General features: G+C 41.3%; 2 long non-coding RNA genes across 7 annotated transcripts; one reads left to right on the top strand and one right to left on the bottom strand.

Annotated features, from left to right (window-relative positions):
• Positions 1-505: 505 nt before the first annotated feature.
• Positions 506-18,275, bottom strand: LOC111270567 (uncharacterized). 6 transcript variants are annotated; one of them, XR_002686354.2, is made up of 4 exons: positions 18,186-18,275; positions 4,646-4,867; positions 3,883-4,075; positions 506-1,201 (listed from the first exon to the last, which is right to left on the bottom strand). It is a non-coding gene; the product is annotated as an uncharacterized LOC111270567 (long non-coding RNA). The 6 variants fall into 6 exon arrangements; XR_002686352.2 differs by having other exon boundaries at positions 4,646-4,976; positions 18,186-18,249; XR_002686353.2 differs by having other exon boundaries at positions 4,646-4,918; positions 18,186-18,224.
• Positions 18,276-19,106: 831 nt separating this feature from the next.
• Positions 19,107-20,232, top strand: LOC111270568 (uncharacterized). Its single transcript, XR_002686355.2, has 2 exons — positions 19,107-19,221; positions 19,490-20,232. It is a non-coding gene; the product is annotated as an uncharacterized LOC111270568 (long non-coding RNA).
• Positions 20,233-20,731: the final 499 nt, after the last annotated feature.

The raw sequence follows: 20,731 nt of genomic DNA, 5'->3' as shown, positions 1-20,731 counted from the left end.
ACCTTTCCGGTCCCACCAAAGGCAAATCACTTTTTTTATGGAAAATGGTTCAGCTCAGAACTTAGGCCTATCCTTCAGGGCTATTCATCGTTCTATGTTTCATATCGACGCGGTGACACCACTTCTCGTCACCCTCCAGAATGCTTTCGATATATTGAAGGGTCATGAGAAGCAATGCCATCTTGTGCACTTCAGTTTGTATGTGGGGCCTCCAAGCTTCTAATTTTTGATAAAACCCCAACTATATTCGAGGTATTTGGCAAAATTCAAGTGTTTATCATTCATACTATCCGCCAGTTACGAAATTGCTTGCCATTTGAGGTTCTCATCGAGTTCAGATGCTTGACCGGAGTGAAGTACATCCCCCAGCTCCCAAATTCCTTCTTTGAACTTAAAAAGTTTCTTCGAGCAGTCCTCTTTGGTACAAAGTCTTTGCTGTACACAGCACAAATATCCTGGACTGGTTCATCAGCTTTGCAACTTCAACTAAACGCAGGATCGAGTAGATTCATTCAAAAATGCTTTTCTATTATTTATTATTAATTATTATTATTAAGTTATTAATTTTTCACATAAAGTTCCACTCATTGCACCACAAAGGTATAAAGGGCGATTACAAGTAATACAGAGAACATTTTTAAATGGCATATAGGACTAGACAACAGCGCCCTCTACTTATATTACAACCTAAGACATATACAGAGCAGAAAAGTCACGTCAACTGTGGAAAAATTATTTATACCGTGATTTCGCTCACTTCACATCCATCACGCACAACAGAACGTATAGCTAGTAGCTCGATGTTCCGTAGGAATCCTTTACATTCCGGCCGATGACTAAGAAAAGAATAATGTTATGATGTTCGGATGTTTAAACGACACATTAGTTACACTACCTCAACATATTAAAGAAAGTGTTTTAACATGTTTTACTTTTAGCGGTTGCTTATTTTCTCGTTCCTCATTGCGCTATAAATAATAAACATGGGCTATCTTAAAGAATATCTGGTAACCTGTTTCAAAACGTATATTTATTAAGGTTCTTAGTGGACCCATTTCCGAAGGCGTAAACTTTTCGCATCGATGTAAACAAAATTTTATATCGTCTTTTAAATTCGTCGTTTTTGCAGGCTGTTCTTTGATTCTGATTTGGCAGCTTGAGCCGTTTCCGGTAGCAGAATGCTTAAGACGTTGCGCCTGCTCTGAAACAGATACAATATTTGAGGGTAGTTATATAGATGCTTATATGTAGAGGCTTAACAGGATTTCCATCTATGGAAATATCTATTTCTATTAAACTGTACAGGACACGACGGCCGCGACCGTGACCATGACTATCGTATACAGAATCTATTTGAAACAACACAGCTTCAGTCTGCTTCTAAGGCTACGGTAAGGTTTCCTATCTTTTCCATGCAACAATACTGGCACGCCCATCGATAGCTCAACTTCGAAATGACTGATCCACTATACTTTTTCAGACAGGCTGTTGGCCATTGGACTACTCGGATCCCTGATAGATATGTAAATGTCATGAAAAGATATAATGTTCGTATCATGGCAGCTGAACAAAATGTTTTGTCTTAAAAAAAGGCTGACCACGACGATGGTACGAATATTTGGTTTATGTACCATCAGTAAATAACTAAACAAATCAATGTTTCCTCTACTATTTAATAAAATTGAATAGTTGAATATTGATAGATTCTATGTTAAAGCTTCTACTTTTTACAAGTGTTGATCACTGCGTGTATTGAGTGGTAACCAGTCTGTTTTTGCTGATTTTGTGGATATCTGTGTGTTTGGCATATACATTTGTATAAATTTTAATAACTACAAGTAGTTAACTGTAATAACATAACAAGAAGAAGATTTTAATAATAATAATAATTAAATTGTACGAGGTGCGTGGACTGAATGATCTCTAGTATGCGTCAGGTGCCATACCATATCTGGTTTCCTCATGAGGTCAAATGTTTTCTTCATGACAAATGATCTGTGTTTATATTCACCATATTTCTGCTATGTTTATTTATAAATGTTGTTGTATGATAAAGTAAAAGGACTTAATATGGCCATACATTTGTGGAACACACCGCATTACCAAGTAACCACTTTAGCTCTAACTATTTATAAATAGTTTAAATAACAACATGGCGATATTTAATTATTCAACAATTTATTATTATTAGTCAATACTCAGACGCATTTAATATACGTAGATAAATACCCATAACGTTATTTCTGTTGCTCTCCATTATACTAACAGTTGATTTGGACATCTCATGGACCGTGCAAATCATCCCCCGTAAAACTGGAAATTTCACTTACCAATATTGCTCATTGAACTTCAAGTATAATATATTTAGACGTCCCAAGTGTGACATAGTTTCTCCTTTTCACGGAATAACCTCACACTGCTTTTAACTAAATAGCATATATATATATATATATATATATGTATATGTTACAGATAACTTGCTTCACTTGCGCCTGTTATTGTGTTTAAAACATTTATCAACAAATCGAACCGTTTAATAGACATCAGGAAAGACCCTGTGGAACGTTTTTCATGCAGTTGTTGGGCGGTTCGGTAATGGGTAATCAGGTCTTAGTAAGGGCAACAGCCCTCAAATATTTTGGTTCTTGCAATAAAGTCGGTCCTAGTCCTAGCTAACTCACTAGAACTAGAATGGCGAAGTTTGACGTTAACGTCAGGTGGTATGTTCTTGCAGCGAGTAGCATAGGATGGATAGGGACTCACGTAGAGAATTAGATAATTTTTCTTCAAATGAACTTCATGCAAAGTTAATATCAGCATTCCTTGTATCGTTTCGATGATACGGTTAAACGAAACTGTCTAGCCTTTTTTTACTTCAGAACTCACAGTCTGACTGACAAACTATTTTTTATAAGGCCCATTTTTCTGGTGGGAACGACTGGAAAACTTCAATCCATTCAAAACTGTCGTCAAGCGCTGAAACCTGTCACGCTGCTTTCGTGACTCCTTCAAGAAAATAATTGCCTTTTTGCCTCTGATTTCCTTTACTAATTCTAATAATTTGTTGAAACATTTACTGGCAGCTTCAACAGTATTTGCTGATTCGGATCGTACGTAGAAGCGTGAACAGCTAATTAACTTTATCATCTCTTTCGGAAAACGACTCAGCCGTAAGTAAGTTAATATTTTCAGGAATATTTTCTTTTTACAGATTATTAACAGAAGCACCCAATCAACGAAACGGTTAACGCATGCGACCGTTGTGTTTAACGGTGACGTGCGTGCACGATCTAGCTTAATCTTGTTCTTACTATATCAATATAGGCTAGTTCTCCATAGATAAGCTGCTATAGAAAATTGCACTTTGCCGAACACGCGGCATTCTGTGTGTACAGCATAAAAGCTGTACATACTGCGATTTTTAAAATATGTGTACACAATGTTAGCAGGCATATAATGACAGCCGCAGAACTTCCTTATACGATCGAATTATTGAATGAATTTATATTGCTCACCCTTTAAAGCAGGAGGTACCACGTTTCGGTATCATTTTCTCTTACTTTTCTATGATGTATTATCTCATGCCTTATTGAACCTCTCCTTCAGATCATTAATTACCAAAAACTTCGTCTTGTGTATCCCACTTTTCGCAAAAACTAGAAGCAGCTCACCTGAATTCTCTGGCCAAAAAAACAATGCCTATTAATTTTCAGTTAAGCTGAGAACCCGGCTTACACCCCATCTGTTATGGTCTATGGCCAGCACCATTTTTGTTTCAGTGGAAAAACCATGCATCACATACGGCCAATTGTGTCCCCAAAGGGATTGTTTGTGAATGCTTTAAGGATTCTAGATAAGTATATATGTTTAACGTTTACTTACCGACAAAATAAGTTACCGGAACAGCGGTGCGGTGCACAACGGCGTCTTAACAATTAGGTTGAAGAAGGAACATTTTTGTGAAAACCTCAACGAGTTCAATGTCTTGTCTCCAATCCACCGTAAGCTAACACACCGCTATTTGTATCCGGAGTATGGTTGAAACACTGTATTGAACTTCGCAAATCCTCTACATCTATAACAGACAATCCAGCACTTATCGCGATGAGTATACCTTTCAAACCTGCAGGTGTTATATACGCCGCCTCATGAATTTACCCTAATTTCTTAAAATTTCCCTCGTTAGTTCATTACAGAAACTTCTATATAGAGTTCAAATTTACTTGACGCCCAGCGCCCATCACTTTTAGCTGAACAACACTTAGATAAAGTGAAGGAAAACACTAAGTAATATTAGATTTTTTCCCATAGACTAAGCAATTTTGGCGTAGCTTAAAGGAACATTCGGATTTCAGCTCAGGTGTGCAATGGACAGCACACAAATTGCTAGGGACCTCTAAACTGCCTTACGCACTAAATGACCATAGCATACTTTGCTACGTAAAGCTGAGTAATAGTTAACTGGCCGTCATCGACTAGTTCGGCCCGTCTATTGCTATTACATAATAGAATGCAACATAATTCAAAGTACTTCAAGTAAGACCATTTCCTCCCGTCAAGCGTACCCATTTATGCAGGGCGAAATCGATTCCTCTTTGGACTGTAACCACATCGAGACGAATAGAAAATGCAAAAAGTATTTTACCTTGAACTTGTATAGATTTCTACGCGTGGTTGTTGATCTGGCCGTCAGTCGTGTATAGCGGCAGACACTCCGCGTAGTCGAGCTGGTGCAGCTGGTATGGATTAAAGGAAGCGCCTTGTTCTAGCATTTTCCAATTCAGCTTTAGCTGTTTGGTGCGAAGCTGCATGATCGTGTCCAGTTTCGGAGTTGAAGATTCTTTGACCATAGTTGGCGATAATCCCGCTAGCAACGAAACACAAGGCGAAACGACAGCGAACAGAAGAGGACGGCTGCCTGTATTTACGTACATACGTTTTCACATGTAATCGACCTTGCTGTATCTATTGTTCCCCTGTGGGGTAGAAAGGCATGAGCAAAGGAAGACGCTTGCTATTTTTGACCGTGATAGAGCAGCGATATGAGAAACGTCGCCTATTAGAGTTCAAGTCGATGACAATGGTATAATTTCACAAGGAGTCATAGTGTACTCTGACCATCTGCAGCTTGACTTTTTAAAATCATTTTAGAGCTAATGGCTGTGATAAATTTAATTGTTCATAGTTGATGTCCGACACAGCCACAGCGATCGAACAGAAATAGACTTGATATATTACAGGGTAAATCCTAATCATAAATTTGTTCGAAGGTACATAGAATATTTAACATCTGTCTATACTAGATAAAAATTATCGAAGTTGTTTTTTTGTTATCGTTCACTGACAGTAACAAGTGGATAAACCCTGAACGCGAATTTTTAGTTTGAACGAAAGGCACTTACCGCTATTGACAGAAATAATAGGATCTTCTTTGAATTTATTGGAAAACGTTCTTTAATACGATCAAGCTAGCACAAACAAAACCATAGCATATGGTTTCGTTTTATTGCAGTACGTTTCAATTAAATAGCAACGAAAAAACGCGGTACTGTATTCTTAAAACAGTTGGATTGTGACTTTGCATATATAAGTAAACTATGTAGTCCAATTGAAATTGGTCCTATCAGCCACAACAGATAGCATCTTATGGTCTTCGTCAATTAGGGGTTCTACCCTCGCCGTGATCACAGTAACCGCAAAACGGAACAGATCGCGTCTGGGGTAGCACAAACTTTTCGAAAAAAGAAGTTCTTGTTCAAGCCAGTATCTTCAACAATTATACATTTAAAGAAAAGTAGGGCTATATGGGCTAGTCCGTCTCTTTTAGGCTGGGAACATTGATGTAAAACTGCAATATAATCAAACACTTTTAAGTTCAGTAGTGAGTACGTATATGTGTCAATTTAAATGAAGCTATCGTCGTTTCGCATTTGTTGACCGGCGTTTTGGCCTCCCAGGGTCCCGCTTCACTCAGCGGAGCACAATTTCATGTAGACCTATGCTATGCAAATCATAATTTTTGACCTGTCTAGTTGAAGAGTAAATGATCATTTTTTTTTAGCCACAATCATAATTTTTTGCAGAGAGAAAAACATTTTTCTCTTCACTTAGTTCTTTGCATAAATGGGATTATATATGCCACGTGGGGCTATATGAGCCAGTGACATACCTACCTTTACATGGTGCTCTTTCAAAAAAAAATGTATCGTCGCAGCGCATTTAAAGCATATAGGACACGAGACTTTGACTACGCTGGTAGGTTTTGTTTGCCATTGCAGGGCTTGTCTCCAACAGTAGCACGTAGTAAATCATGGTTGATTATACCTCACCTTTCCTAATATGTATGGTTTTAGCATGACTAGCTAAACATAGCAAGGATCGTGACCCAAACATGGAGGTTGACACCGAAGATCAAAAAGAATGGGTGGAGTGATCTACCATCTGACCCAGATTTTCATCGGCCACTCCTATCTCCAAGCATATTCTCGTAGAACAGAAAACGTCCACTACCATCAGACAGAAGGGGGCAAAAATGCGTCTTCGAAAAGTGCAAAAATTGAGCCTTCTCAAGTCATGCAATTAATGGTTCCCCTCACGTCTCAAGAGTACTAACATAAGCACCGATGGAGGATGAAGATTTCAGGAAGAAGTGAGATTATTAAGGTGCTACTGCGGTCGGAAAATGCGGGTCTAAGCTTTACACCACTCCTGAAACTGAAGCCCAGTGTTACATTCCCACCCAAAGAAAATACGACACCTATGTTATATATACATTTTTTTTTTTGGTGTAAATAGAAGCGTCGCAGTCTACGTGATAATCTATAGAAACCATTGTTTTATAATGCTAACCTTCCTTAAATAATAAAAAAAAAAAACACCTTCTTGATATATAATCGATACTGGTGCATTCACAGAAGCTCAATGCCTAAATGCTATCACTACAGAACTAGAGATTGAGAAACAACAACATAATATCACAGAAAATGTTGTGGTCGTCTATATCCGCTGAAAAGCAAAATTCGTTTTGCGATTTAATAGCTCATCTAAGTAACAAAAGACCTATGCTATCATTACAACGTTTGCTCGCATTTGGCTGCACCATCTGACCGATAAACTATCCGTATATTTTTCCTCTGTCCTTTTGTTTCGTCCTGCCATTTGTCGGAGCAGAATAATCCAAAGTAGTGGCATTTTTTTTTTGCATCGATATGTCTTCGATTCGAAACTCGCTTGCTTGATTATACATACGTATATATATATATATATACTTTTGGCAGATTGTAACGTCGATGTTACTCTTGACGTCAGAGTTAACTTAGGAATCGTACAATCAGAGTTGTAAGACGTCCATTGTTTTCGAGATGGTAACGATAATGCGCTCAAACGATTCTCACGTTTTTTGATGCCTGATTGCTTCTCTATGCATAACAACATAAAAATTTCAAACTTGCACCACAATAGGATATTGCACTGTGGATAAAACCGTGACAAAAACCTGAACGCATGCTTTAAATTCCTATAAAATTTCCATTAAGGGGATATTTCTTGAAAGTTAACAAAATAACCTAAGTTACAAGCACATTTTTTTTTCTAGAGTTCACAGGTGCATCGTGAACAGAGCTTACTCTTAAGTTACATTTTAATTTTTCGCCTAATATGCACTTTTCAGCTAGGAGCCTTTTTCAGTACTATTACGAAAAGCCTGGGTCCTACACGCTTCATCTCGTGACAAGTCACTTCGTCCTGTAGATTCATGTCCTCGCGATGCAGAAGCAGTGCGGATCATTTGTACGCTTTACCCAAGATGTCTATGGTGTTTATTAACGGCTCCGATGAACCATAAATAAGAGTGAGCCTGTATGCCGTGAAATACCTCTAAGCAATTTCAATTTTCGCGGCAAATTTACGTCGTATAAACACTATTTTTTTTTTTATACATGAATAGATATACAATCAACTGCCAAACGGCTTTCGTTTGCCGAGTCGTACTTACATTTATGCATGTAAATGACCATGAACCGCGCAGCGTCAATTAAATACCATTGTAGTGTACGAATGATTTTATACTTTATAGGATTATATCTGCTCCAGTTTGGTGCGATAGCTCCATCCGAGTGACTCTATGGCCTAATTACACGTAACTTAGTGATTACTCTGAGTCATTCGATCTGTTACCGCCGACGAACTTCTAGTTAGCGGAATAACTCAATGCGTCGATCAAAAACCACACGAGAACTAGCACAACCTAAACCGCTAACAGCTACGTGCCGATCTTGGCCACCTAAAACACCTGCCTGTCTACGATAGACGCACGGGGACGGATTGGACGTTAATCAACCGGCCGGCTAATCGGCCGGGATTCTGAACATCGACCATTGTTGGACATCCAATATATGCCTACCAACTAAATGTTCTGAGGCATTCCACTGAGAGTACTTAGCGTCTGTGATAGGATAGTAAATTTTAGTCAAATCCTATTGATTTGTGCCATCTTCCGTTTTTCCCAGTGGTCGAGCTAACGACTGCCTATCGGACAAAACTCAATCTGTTTGATAACGAAGAGACGCATTGTAGTGGATGATCGTGTAATAATTTGCACAGTTTCACTGTGAGGCAGTTCATCGTATGTATATATATATATAGATATATCTATATGCGTGAGGAGAAAACGGATTGACCCGATGTAATTCTCTAGAAATCAGCAATAAAAAACAACGATAGACAATTACGACTACAATACCAATTGTGATGGTAAACGTGAATCGAGGAAATAATAAATGGCGAAGTACATCGCTGGAAAAATACTCAACAAATCTAAGAATAACGATGTCCAACCGAGCGAAGCTGGCGGGCCGTCGCGTATTAACAAACTAGCCGTTCATCCTGTTTTTAGTTGCAACTAGATCACAATTAGGAATACCGCCGAAGCAAAATGCGTGTAAGACGATTTCGGTCGTTGCCTATTTGCTTGTTTTCGTAGACTGTTTTTTTCTCAGCAGTTTACTGTTTATCTACATAATGCTCGTTTCTTTTGTATGCCATCTGTTATTGACTCGTTCACCGGATAGCCGACAATTAAACAGGCGACCCATTCTATTAAACCACAAAAACGAATATAAACAACGTGTGCCGATACCGTACTAAAGAAGCTAGAAAATGATACAGTGTATTACAACACAATGCTATACAGCAGTTTCAAACAGTCTACTTTGCTTTTTTTGCAATCGTGTTCGACGTCTAAACTAAGTCTGATATATATATATAAAGGTATCATTTAAACATGCACTTTCGACATCCTTAGTCGTCTTCAATGAAAAGAGTAGATGTTTATCGTTCTTTACGTAAGCATTGCTTACTGAGTACGTTACTCATTGCACAATCACGTCGTTCAGTGGTTGTATCTGAGATGCCTGATCGAAGTGGAAAACACAGAAGAGTTTCTCAAACTATATTCATTTTGATCCTTCTGCACCTTGTTTCGGCCTCAAAATCAAACAGTTATTACCGATACGTGTGCCTTTTCGCAGGTCGGGTTACGCCGACACGAAAGGTCAATAATAATGTGAAACTGAAACTGCAGAGTTACTGTGTCAACAATCTGAACTATCGTTTTCGGGTTTGTCGTCACTAGATACTGCCACCATCGACACACCCGCCACGGCCTAACCGACCTGCGTTGTCACTGACAACCCACGACCCATTTTGCTTTGGTTTTGTATCGTTCTCCTTATCTCGAGAATACTTACCCAACAGGTGTCTGTACGTTTGTTGCTTACCGAATGACAGACCATAAAGGAAATACTCATGGAGGGAAATTTGCTCTGATCAGGAGGCAACAATAATAGATGAATCTAGAAGTAAGTATAATGAAGGAGAGCCAAACAAAAAATGGTATGACCCGTGTGACTATATACTCAACAGAAGCTCTGATAGTGTTGCTTGTGACTGCCTTATTGTTGATGTCCACCGATGACGGCGACGTAAAAACGAGGGATGGACTGACTAGCCAATTTTATGTTTGCTTACATCTTGTTCTATTTGTGCAAAGCGTGAAAAAAAACAGTACAAATAATATTCGAACTGAAAAAGGGTGTCGCTCACATCTTCTAGAGATATTTGGACAGATAGAGAGCGACACTTTGATAGATTAATGGGCCGAGCATTGCCTTATTCTTAAGACATTGTACACTATGAGATGTTTCTATGTAGAAGACGGCGATGTATAAAAACATACCTTGTAACAAAAACGAGCTATATATTTCTTCGAAAAAAGGTTCAATACGTAAAGATCGTCCGCTGTTTTTAGTTTTTCTAGATTTCTCTATCATGTGACGAATGCTGTCGGGGCATACGTCTGTCGACATGCGCAGGTGTTTATTTTCTCCTCAAGCACTCTGTTATGAGTGAACTAAGCTTGTCTGTTATGCCTTCCTTTAGGTTTACTTTGCATTTGGATTCAAAGTAATTTCACGCAAACTATATGTCACACGCGTTACAAGATGCTTCTCGAATTGGCAGTTCTTATCTCAACATAAATGATTAACGCGAGTATATGAAGCTCTTACCGAAAGCTGGGCCGTCAGAAAGTGTATCAACAGTAACTCCCATAAATAATGTATGCTTTGAGAAAATCTGACTTTCTAAGTTGGTACCGAGTGACCTCTACGAAACAGAGTTGAGCTAAGTTACGAATCATCTCGTAACGATATGTCCAAATGAAATTTAACTTCGGCAGGTGTGTCATAAGTGCCGTTTGTTGTGGGCTTTCCATATGCTTTTAGAGGCTAGTAGTAGTGAATGGAAAGCTCCTTCCTATCACAGAGAGACCGGGTACAGATCCCGAGACCGATCAAACGGGACATGCGAAGAGTATCCACTTTTCGCTATACTATTAATAGAGCATTCAGAAGACTATAAGCCTCGATTGCATGCCTAACATGTGACTTGACAAGTCGGGCAAGCGTGGCAAAATACACTTCATATTTGAAACATACTGTTAATGTTTGTTTCAGTTGAAAATTCATTTTTCCAATTATACGTTCGATCGGAATGTTCATTCGTTTTATATTCAGTTCCTTCAATTGGTTACATGCAACGTCTCCGATTTGCAGACATTTCCCGATGAAGATTCGTTTTAATCGCTTATTATCGAACGTCAATTTTGAGACAAAACGGCAAGCAAAATGCGTATTCTACCCCTTCCTAATAACAGCGATTAGTTACCGACCGCCTACAGAAGTGGATTTGTGGTCGCCTGGAGTATAAATCAGGGATTGTTCAGTAACCAATGTAGAACCCACCATTAACCGTTGTACCACCTAAGCCTCTTAGGAGTAGAGTTTGAAGAAAGAAGGCCTGGAGCGAGCGACAGTAACCCGACAACGTGACTGTCGAGTTCCAACAAGAAGGGGCGAGGAACAGCTGCCTGCAAGGCTAAGATCAAGCTAGGATAGGTGGAGCTGGCCGTTTTCGGATGGAATAAGGCCCGACCGCTGGAAGAGCAGATGAGAAATACGACAGTGACCACGAAGTGGCCACGAATGACGGCAGGACACTGAGAACGGGGACAGCCACTGCAACGACGGAAGGCCGGTAGAGTAGTACGATACACGCAGGCTAACTGTAACACAGGCAATGACAATGGTAGTGGATCTGTTTGCAATGTTGAGGCCAACAGTACAGCAACACACCCTTTCTAAACGGGAGACCTAGGGCACATAGTCTGTCCGCTGCTTCTTTGACGTCAGCCTTTCTGTCCTTATGGCCCTAGCTAGTTTTCGGTTTCCCTTTACGCAGCAGCAGCGTCATGTCCCTTCTCCCCGTCCTCACCTCCCTCTTCTTTGTCTTGTTTTCTCTAGCAGCGTCGCTTGACTTCGCTTACTGTATCGGCCTTTTCCTGCTCCGTTGACGCTATCCTACCTTTATTACTATGGATGCTTGTTGAAAGCCCTTCGAGCCGGAACTAACCGGGCGACGACAAGGACAGGGACGATAGCGCATCCTCGGAAGCAGCAACAATAACAGTAGACAGAGAAACTCTAGGAGTAGAAGTAGTAGTAGTGCCGGGGCATAGGATACGTATACTTCTTGACTTCGAACATCGGCAGGCCATTTCTTTTTGCGTTTAACTTCGACGGACCAACGCGGGCAGGGCAGCATAAACAGAGAAGCAGCCCGCGCGGGGGGGGGGGGGGGGTAGTAATGTTGAACAGCGGATGTGCTGGTGGGGGACGACAAAAGCGTACACGAACACATAAGTGTCACTCTAATGCCTCTACATATGAGGCTATAGAGGGCCTTTATGAAACCGGGCCGGACCAAGCTTCAGGGCTCCCTAAATCTGCCCTTTGGTTTAGTCCATACAACACTAACCGAACAACAGAATCCACAAACTCAATGTCTACATTAGAGCCGCTGGTAGCAACACTAAGGACATTAGTAGCGTTTTCACAAAAGGTTCATTGGTTAAACTCCGCCTAAACGGCGGCAGCTTTTTGACGTGAGCTTTTTCGACCACCACAGAAACCCTTAGGGCTATGGCTGCGGCAGACTCACCTACCTTCGCTGCAGCTGCCCCGACGTCCTAATATTATCGTCAAGCCAACTCTGGGCGGCCAACCGACAATTCCTCGTCCAGCTGGTGATGAGTAATGTCGCTGAACGAGAAGTAGACGGCAACTAAAGAAATGCGTAAGAGCAAGCAGGGTTACGGACCATGTACGAGACCTACAGAATTGCTGGCTACTATCGGCTGGCGCGGCGAAGGCGCCAACAGGTAGGTAGCGGTAATAGCGGCGGCTGCACTGAACGACAACAAGGACAAGCAAAACGCGAAGGACGAAAGGCTGGCTCACTTTCACCTGCCGGAGGTCGCATCGATCCAAGGCAGCAAGGAAGGTCGCGCCGTTGTTGGCAGCCGTCGCTTCGGCAGCCTACCAAATATACCATCTTTAATTAGAATGGTTCAAAATCAGGATATGCACACTGTAAGCTGAGCCGACGCGACGTTACTGCACAACGCGATCAGGTTAGTCGTTCCGTTATCACAAACTGCCTTTTGAGGTTAGGTAATTTATGCTAAGCTATTACCTGTATGTTGCTGACAGGTCTATGACTTGAATTTTGGGTCATTAGAGCAAACAATAAATTTCTGATATCAAATACAAACGTTACTAAAAAGTATTATGAATGTTGTATATTCCGTAGCTAAAATTAATGAGACGAATAAATTCTGTAGGGAAAAACAACATTTTGGGTTAGGTATGCCTATACGAGGCAATTTCTCGTCCAACTGCCGCTCTGTTGAAGTAATTTAGGAAAAAGTTGAGAATTTGTATGCTGTGAATCCATAGCGTCCGTTGAAGGGAATCGTGTGCCGGGTCCTTCCGACCATCATACCTGAAACTCTTCCACAGCGGTTTACTGCAGCCACAGTTCCTCAGCTTCCTGCGTCTATAGGCGACGCCATGGGGCTGAATGGGATTCCCACACCGATGGTGGGCAAGGACGCTTGCCATCGTCCGCTTATCATAAAAGGTTGGGGAAAGTAACGTCATTGCGCTCATAGGCCTCCAGGTGACTTTCTTTACACTTGAGATGGTTAATTCGACGCAACTAATGCTAAGCTGAGTTGTGAAAGCAGACGAACAGCGGGCATAAACAGTACACAGTCAATAATGGCTAACCAAGGGAAATTGGGAATTGACTGAGGAGAAAAAAGTCAGTCTTTTTACGATATATCCACATGATCTGACGCTGACCATGCAGTGTACGAGACTCAATGTGAACTACTCTTTGTGATCCAGTTATCAGGTTTTACCCTTTAAGTAACGACTAATGAAAAAAATGTGATGTCTGATGATAGGTAGTAAGAAACTCGAATCATTTACATAGTAAAAAGCGAGAAAGTCGCATAATTATTTTTTTTTTAGTATATCAACGCTGTGTAACGGATTCATTTATTTCTAAGGTGGGTGCCAACTGTAAATACATAATGCGAAAATAAGATGTACTAAAAACGAGGCGTACTTAAGGACTGTTCGTGGAGCTCAGCCACCAGAAGACTCAGTAGATCTTAACAAACAGCCTTTTAATCCCAGTGCAACTGTCGACTCATCGTTCACAAGCTCCGACAAAAGGCATGACAAACGGGTTGTCATCAATCCAACATAGCACCGCATGAAAAAGTATTGTTTTTGTTGCTAATATCGACAATGAAGCCGTCCATATGTATAGAAATAGGCAGTTAAACCAATTTGATTTCTGTAATGTTTTGGCCAACTTTCGTTTCCGATATCAGCTCGCTAAGGACATCCTTTCCATAAACCTTTTCTATATACTTAATTCAGATGCTGTTTATATCACGTTAGCTCACGGTCACTAATGCTTGGCCATCACAAACCACATAAATGACTAGTTCGCTTAATGAAGGCATGCCGGTGTTACCTCGCCTAACATCAATGTGTATTTCCCCTGACTCCGGGTGTTGCATCATGCGAAATTAGTTGCCGTCGTGTACCCGTCCGAGAATAAGCGCCGACTCTCCGACTAATTCAATGGACAGCTAAACACACGATCTGTACAAACGTACTCGGACGTATGAGCCGTTTGGGCTGCTCGCCAGAACTCTGCATTATTGGCTATCCGCCAGAGTGGCAATTACAGCGCCAGAAACAAGAGTAGTAATAGCAGGAGGGGCGGCGGCGACGATTTCATTGTTCTAATTAATTAGTACTTACTAACGTTGGCGTTAGCAGCAGTCATCGGAGGGTGCTGATGTATTGACGAGGGAACGGGACGCGTTTAGGGAGGTATCGACACGCTTAAGAGGATTTGATGGGACTATTTGTCGAATCCAACAGCAGGGAGTCTTCAAAAGGAACACACAGGCGAGAAACATCGTCCGCAATGAACAAACATTAAAGGCTACGCGCCCCTTTGCCGCTGTGGCTACTACCCGCCAAGTTTGACAACACTCAGCGAGCTATCGCCAACACCGTGTTTAATGCCGAGTATAACTGGATCTGATTAGCGGCACTCGATATAATAAACGGACTCTGGTAATCATAAGCAAAGGGTCGCGGATTGCGTGAGGCATATAAGACCATACTTGTAGAGGTATGCTGGTTGCATACGACGACTAAATATATAAGATAGTCTTCATTGAAAGCCCATTTTTACAGCTTCGTGCTAGTAAATAAAAAAAAAAAATATATGGATATATGGCTACGATGAACGTAGACTTACAAGCGGAAATAATTAATAAACAGAAGCGTAACTGAGAACTTGCTTAGAAACAGTTGTTAATTGGTTGTTTCAGCCTTCAATAGCCCTGTCGATCCATCTTCCTGTGTATCCGCTTCAACAGTTTTCCTATAAGTTTCCTACTTAGAAAATAAAGTCGCACAAGCAACTATTTTTAATTTTACTTCTTCATGTCTATATACATATATATAAAAAAAACATAAAAAACGCCTTGCTCTCAATTTTAGGTAGTTTCATTACCTAGGTGTGGGCAATTCATCCGCGGTACCGGTTACACATAGGCCTGAATTCGGCTTCCAAAGCATCTTTTTTTCAACACAAAACACGCACATTTTTTTAAAATTAACAGTAACGTTTGACTGAGTTGTCTTTGCAAAGAAAGGTCCAAACACTCAGCATTATTGTCGCCTGACAACAAAATAGTTGACTTTAGAAAATCATATATACATAACATTTTGTGAAACATCGCTATCAACGGCCGCCTACAACGTTCACCGGTCCCTTTCTTCTTCTGATTGACGCGTTAAATGGAGTCCCTTAATGGAACAGATTCATTTTTTCGGTTACCCTGTTACCTCCACTGTTCCTACTACTTTTTCATTGCATGTCTTCTTCCCTAAATCTTCACTCCCACTGAAAGCCTCTAGCGTAGATTCCCTTTCTGCCGTACGGTAGGTAGTTAGCCACAGATAGTAAGTGACAGGCTGGCTGGTCGCATATGAGCTAGCTTCAGGTGGACTAAACGTAGATTGACAAGGGGTGAGCTGGGCATGTCAACGGCAGGCGGCTGCTTCCAATTGGCAAAGCCTAAGAGTACGAACGAGAGGTCAAACTATTGCTGCCCACGTAGATTACACCGAGAGTCAGACCCGTTGCTGCTGTTGTATAGGTTGGCTCGTATGCGTTTTCCTATACCGGTACGCTCTCCTCAACTTTATCTCTGTGAGTCATCGCGCTTTTAGCTCTTTCCTCAAACGCTTTGTTTCTGACAACAACGACAAAGATATGTTACGATGCTTGCATGCTGAGTATAAGACTTGCAACTCGTCGCAAAACCAAGCTTCTTCAATCTCTATTCTTTTTTTATTCGACGGTAGTCAGTGGCGCCACTACCGCCAACGGCCGACGCCATACCGCAAGGATGAAGAAAAGTTTGGACAACACGCACTATTTTGGCGTGTCTATTACAAATAAAACGTAGTAGTATACGACAGTATGCTATGTTGCATCTGGTCTTTGAGTTGGATATAATCATGACTGGCTGGCTGCCTGGCTGGCAGCTTTCCGAACTTTTGTCAACAAGTGCCACAGCTCGAGATGTTTGAGCTAGATATCACCATGTATTCTTTTCACGAAGCTGTCCTTTTTTTTTCAGGAACTACAATGCTCATTTTGGGACATATATATATGAATATATAGTATTGTTGCTGTTTTACCTATCACGGAGGCGTTCGTTCACGTTGTGTAATAAATATAGTAACCTCACCTCCGTAATGAATATAAAAAATTGTTCAACAGCGGTGTAACTCGTTATAGTCCATCCTAATATTAAACGAGTCGCGCGTTCTTGAGCAACTTGTCAGTCATCGATCAGTATGAGCAGTATCACTATTTGTCGCAGGCATTTCAAAAGATAAACTAGACTGAGACAGCAGATACGTTGGTCACGATAATATTGTTCGTTCGTGTAGTAAATATCTTTCTGAAAATTTTCTCCGTCTGATTTCTAGTTAGGCTATTCGAGCTATTATAGCAAGCGACGGTAATTTTTGCTTACTTCTACTGTTATGCGCTTACAATTAATGTATATGAGCAAATGGCAGCCGCCACTCGGTCTCTGACAAAAAAAATGACGCAGTTTGTCTTCGGCTGCCAAGGGAGGGTGCAAGACCCGTGTCCGCGAGGTACGCACGGCACCCTATGCGTCGCGTAGGTCCTTGGGCCCTCTGGTTATTCTTTCACACGTTGCCTTTTTAGACAGGAAATTATCGACGTAATCTCCCCAACAAAAAATAAATAAGAATCTATCAGATGTCACTATTATACTTCGTATATATATATATATATGGATATATAAATATATCTATATATATATATATATATACCGATACAGCGATATGTACCACACTTGCCGTGTGGTACATATCGCTGACGGGGATCAAACCGCCAACTCCTATATATGAATATGCATAAATAGGGACAATGGTCGACAAAAAAGCAGACTAGTCTCTGTAACGTGTATCAACTAAGCACGTTTCTAGCGCTACTATAAACTGTACAACTGTTGTTCTTTTGCAGTAGTGCAGTGTGCAGTATATTATGTACTACGGTTTTCGATAGGGCTCGCAGACATCGTCGGTGTCTATCTCCGCGTATTAGTAATTATATGTGCATGAGTGTTGTTAGTGTCATCGTTGTTGCTTGTCGCCAGTAGCCAATCGCTACTATATGGGTAGGAAAACCCTCTCCGGCGCCTCCCCAAGAGCGCCCACCCTGGCAATGCCTCTGCTGAATATAAGCTATCTACTAGTATGTACACACACAATTTTGCACTGGCAATGGTTGCCGTTAGAGTTGCTGTTGGCCGTTTTTGCCATTGATTCCAGCAGCAGCGTGAACGCTAGTCACGAACAGCGTGGCAACGACGGCAAGCTGAGTTGCGGCGAGACTGGGCCACCACGCCAGCAGCTTGCGGCAGAATTTCGTCCAGCAACGATTAGCCGGCAGCCGAACGCTGAGTACGCAAAGCGTTACTAGCGAACGGTACTAGGAGGCAGGTCGTCAACTGGCTGGCATCGGCTATAGCTAACGCTCTAGCTAGAGCAGGCTGGCCGGGTTGCGATTGTCGTCTCCAGTAATCCCCAGTTAGTGTCCAGTTTCTGTTTATGCGTGTCTGCGTGTTCACATTTGTTTGCCCATACCTCATGCGCTGTCTCTTTCCTCCTCTCCGCCTGTTCTCTCTGCTGGTTTCTGCTTCTTCCTGAGTGTTTAGCTTGGCGCAAATCAACGAACTCTCTCGCTCGTCGTCGTCTATGGTCGCAATCGTTCCGTCTGCAGCGCTTAGCGTTCAGAGCCCGCATTAGCTGCTCGCTATCAAGTGCGAAGCTGCACAAACACATCGCCATCACTCGGCATGTCTGTGCAGCAGTGGCATTGGTTATGCTGGCTGTATACGGTAGAGTCACAGTTCAGTAGGCGGCGAGCAAAAACGACTACATTACCGGCATTGCCAGCAACTACCAACCACCGGCAGCGTCATAAGCACTGCACTAAACCTGTGGTGATCATCAATGGGACGTCGTTGGCCCATAGCACCGAACAGCGACGTCAAGTACGGCAGTTTGAACAGCGGACGCTATCCAACAGCGACTGCGAAGACGAGAATATTGGCTCACGCACCGTACCAAACCGTCGTGCAGAGTCAGCGTCGACAGTGAGGGGGTGGCTCCATTGTATCTTTTTCCTTCGCTTTTGGGTGGCCCAAAATGCTGCCACGTCACTGAAGCAGCGAACGAATTTCGATGAATGCCTCTAAACGTCGTTCAACTCAGATTCTCTTAGCCATTAGGACACTGAGTGGTTATATAGAATACACCTGAGTAAGCCGTCCACTATGCACGATGTATAGCTTTCAGCAAGGAGATTATGCTAGATCGTTGTAACTGCACGTGCATATTCGGACATAACCGTTTACAGGTGTTGTCTATAACAGCGCTGGTTCAAAACGGGAGCAACGTCAAATACGCCTTAGCCTGAATGCCCCATATTTTGATTCCACCGCATGCCGTACCAACGACATATATAAGCTACAAGACGAGTATGATCAAATAGAAAAGCAATAGAAAGAATTTCCACCTCGGAAGCAATTTGGTGTATTTGTTCCTCGAACAACTACGCATGAGATAATAGTCGAAAATCAGCAAAAAAATTTCTATTCATCCATTTTCAGGGAGCTCGGTGAGGATTTATGCAATAGATTTATGTAATTTATGTCTGTGGTAGCAGAAGGGCACATCCACAAGATTCTGCATATGGTCACATTAACGCTATCGTATACTAAACGAAAATGTGCCCTCGTATTGACAGTTCTAAACAGCATCCTGGCATTTTACCAATATGTTTCTAGATGTGAAGTCTATGATTATCTTATGTATCTCAACCATAGTCCACGCAGTGGCCATCTCTTAAATTAAACCAAATTAAATTAATTGTTATTCATTTGTAGATGACGCAAAAAAACTGCGACTTCAGAGAAGTAAACACTTTGATCCCCTGGCAAGAGCAAATAAGAGGCAGGACGGTCAGAGCATCGCGAACACATTATCAGACGTCGAAAAAAGTACCGGGTTATCAGCTACCGCCACTGTACTTTAAGCGGAATGAGCAGTTCTGAACGTCCAGGAATCGCTCACACACTATACATACGGTTGTTTTAGTTAACAAGGACCAAAAAGAGCAAAGTACATGAGAGCGTGTAAAGAAGGTAAAAAACAGATTTATTTAATCTCAAGGAAATCATATCGATCAAAGGCGGTTAAATTTAAAGACAAACAGACGCGTACAGATTGTCAGCACAGATGCACTACAAAGAAGGACAGCTAGTATCTCTGGTATAGTAATTACAGATGATCTAAAGGTCTGGTGGATTTAGTAGTGTAACTAAGAACTTCAAGCACAAAAGTAACCCAATAAGCGGCACATGACAAATAAGTTGAACTTTTTTACAAATAACGGTATAGGATGACTCTGGGTCTAACCTCAGACTTGCCATAAGCTACTTCCGAGTAGTATCGTCATACAAAATCTTCCGATTACAGAATCATGGCACGTATAGGTTATATTGGGTCGAAACGTTAGCCATATGGTTGTTTTCAATTAACGGCCCCCTCAGACGAAGTTACTGCATATTGAATAACTCCGTATACGAGGTAGAAATAACATGAAATAAACTATCATTTATCGAAAATATCGGGATAAACTATTCTTTATCAATAATAGACGAATACGAAAAGTGATTATTCTAATTTACCTTTACTAGTTATATTTGATGTTATTTTCCCTTGAAGCACATGGCTCGCAGCTCCTCAGACGGTTTCTATGTTAACTGTATTAGTATCTGACATAGAATCTAGAAGCTCATTAAATTTTTCAAAGTTCGGCGCCTCAATGTAACTCAGACAGTCTGTTTTGTCTCAAACAGGTCATTGGAGCATGGAGTATCAAACCCGCACAATGACCATGTGTTTTGGTTTAGTTGAAGTAAATATTAGCGGCAAGGTTTAATATTGTTCTGTTTCAGCTCATACACATATAAATGCAAATGATTGAGCCGTGAAATTTAATCGTTATCATTACTTAGGTCCGCAGGGTGGAAGTAAACCCAACGACGACGACAACTACAAGTAAGTTCCATGATTGTCCATGAACAAAAAAGTTCCAGCCAAAGGTCACGCAAACAAGCGGAACA

The sequence above is a fragment of the Varroa jacobsoni genome, unplaced genomic scaffold (genome assembly GCF_002532875.2).
Source record: "Varroa jacobsoni isolate VJ856 unplaced genomic scaffold, vjacob_1.0 contig00006, whole genome shotgun sequence".
Classification (NCBI taxonomy): Eukaryota; Metazoa; Arthropoda; class Arachnida; order Mesostigmata; family Varroidae; genus Varroa; species Varroa jacobsoni.
The sequence above is the reverse complement of the archived record's forward strand: the minus strand, read 5'-3'. Positions and strand labels throughout refer to the sequence as shown.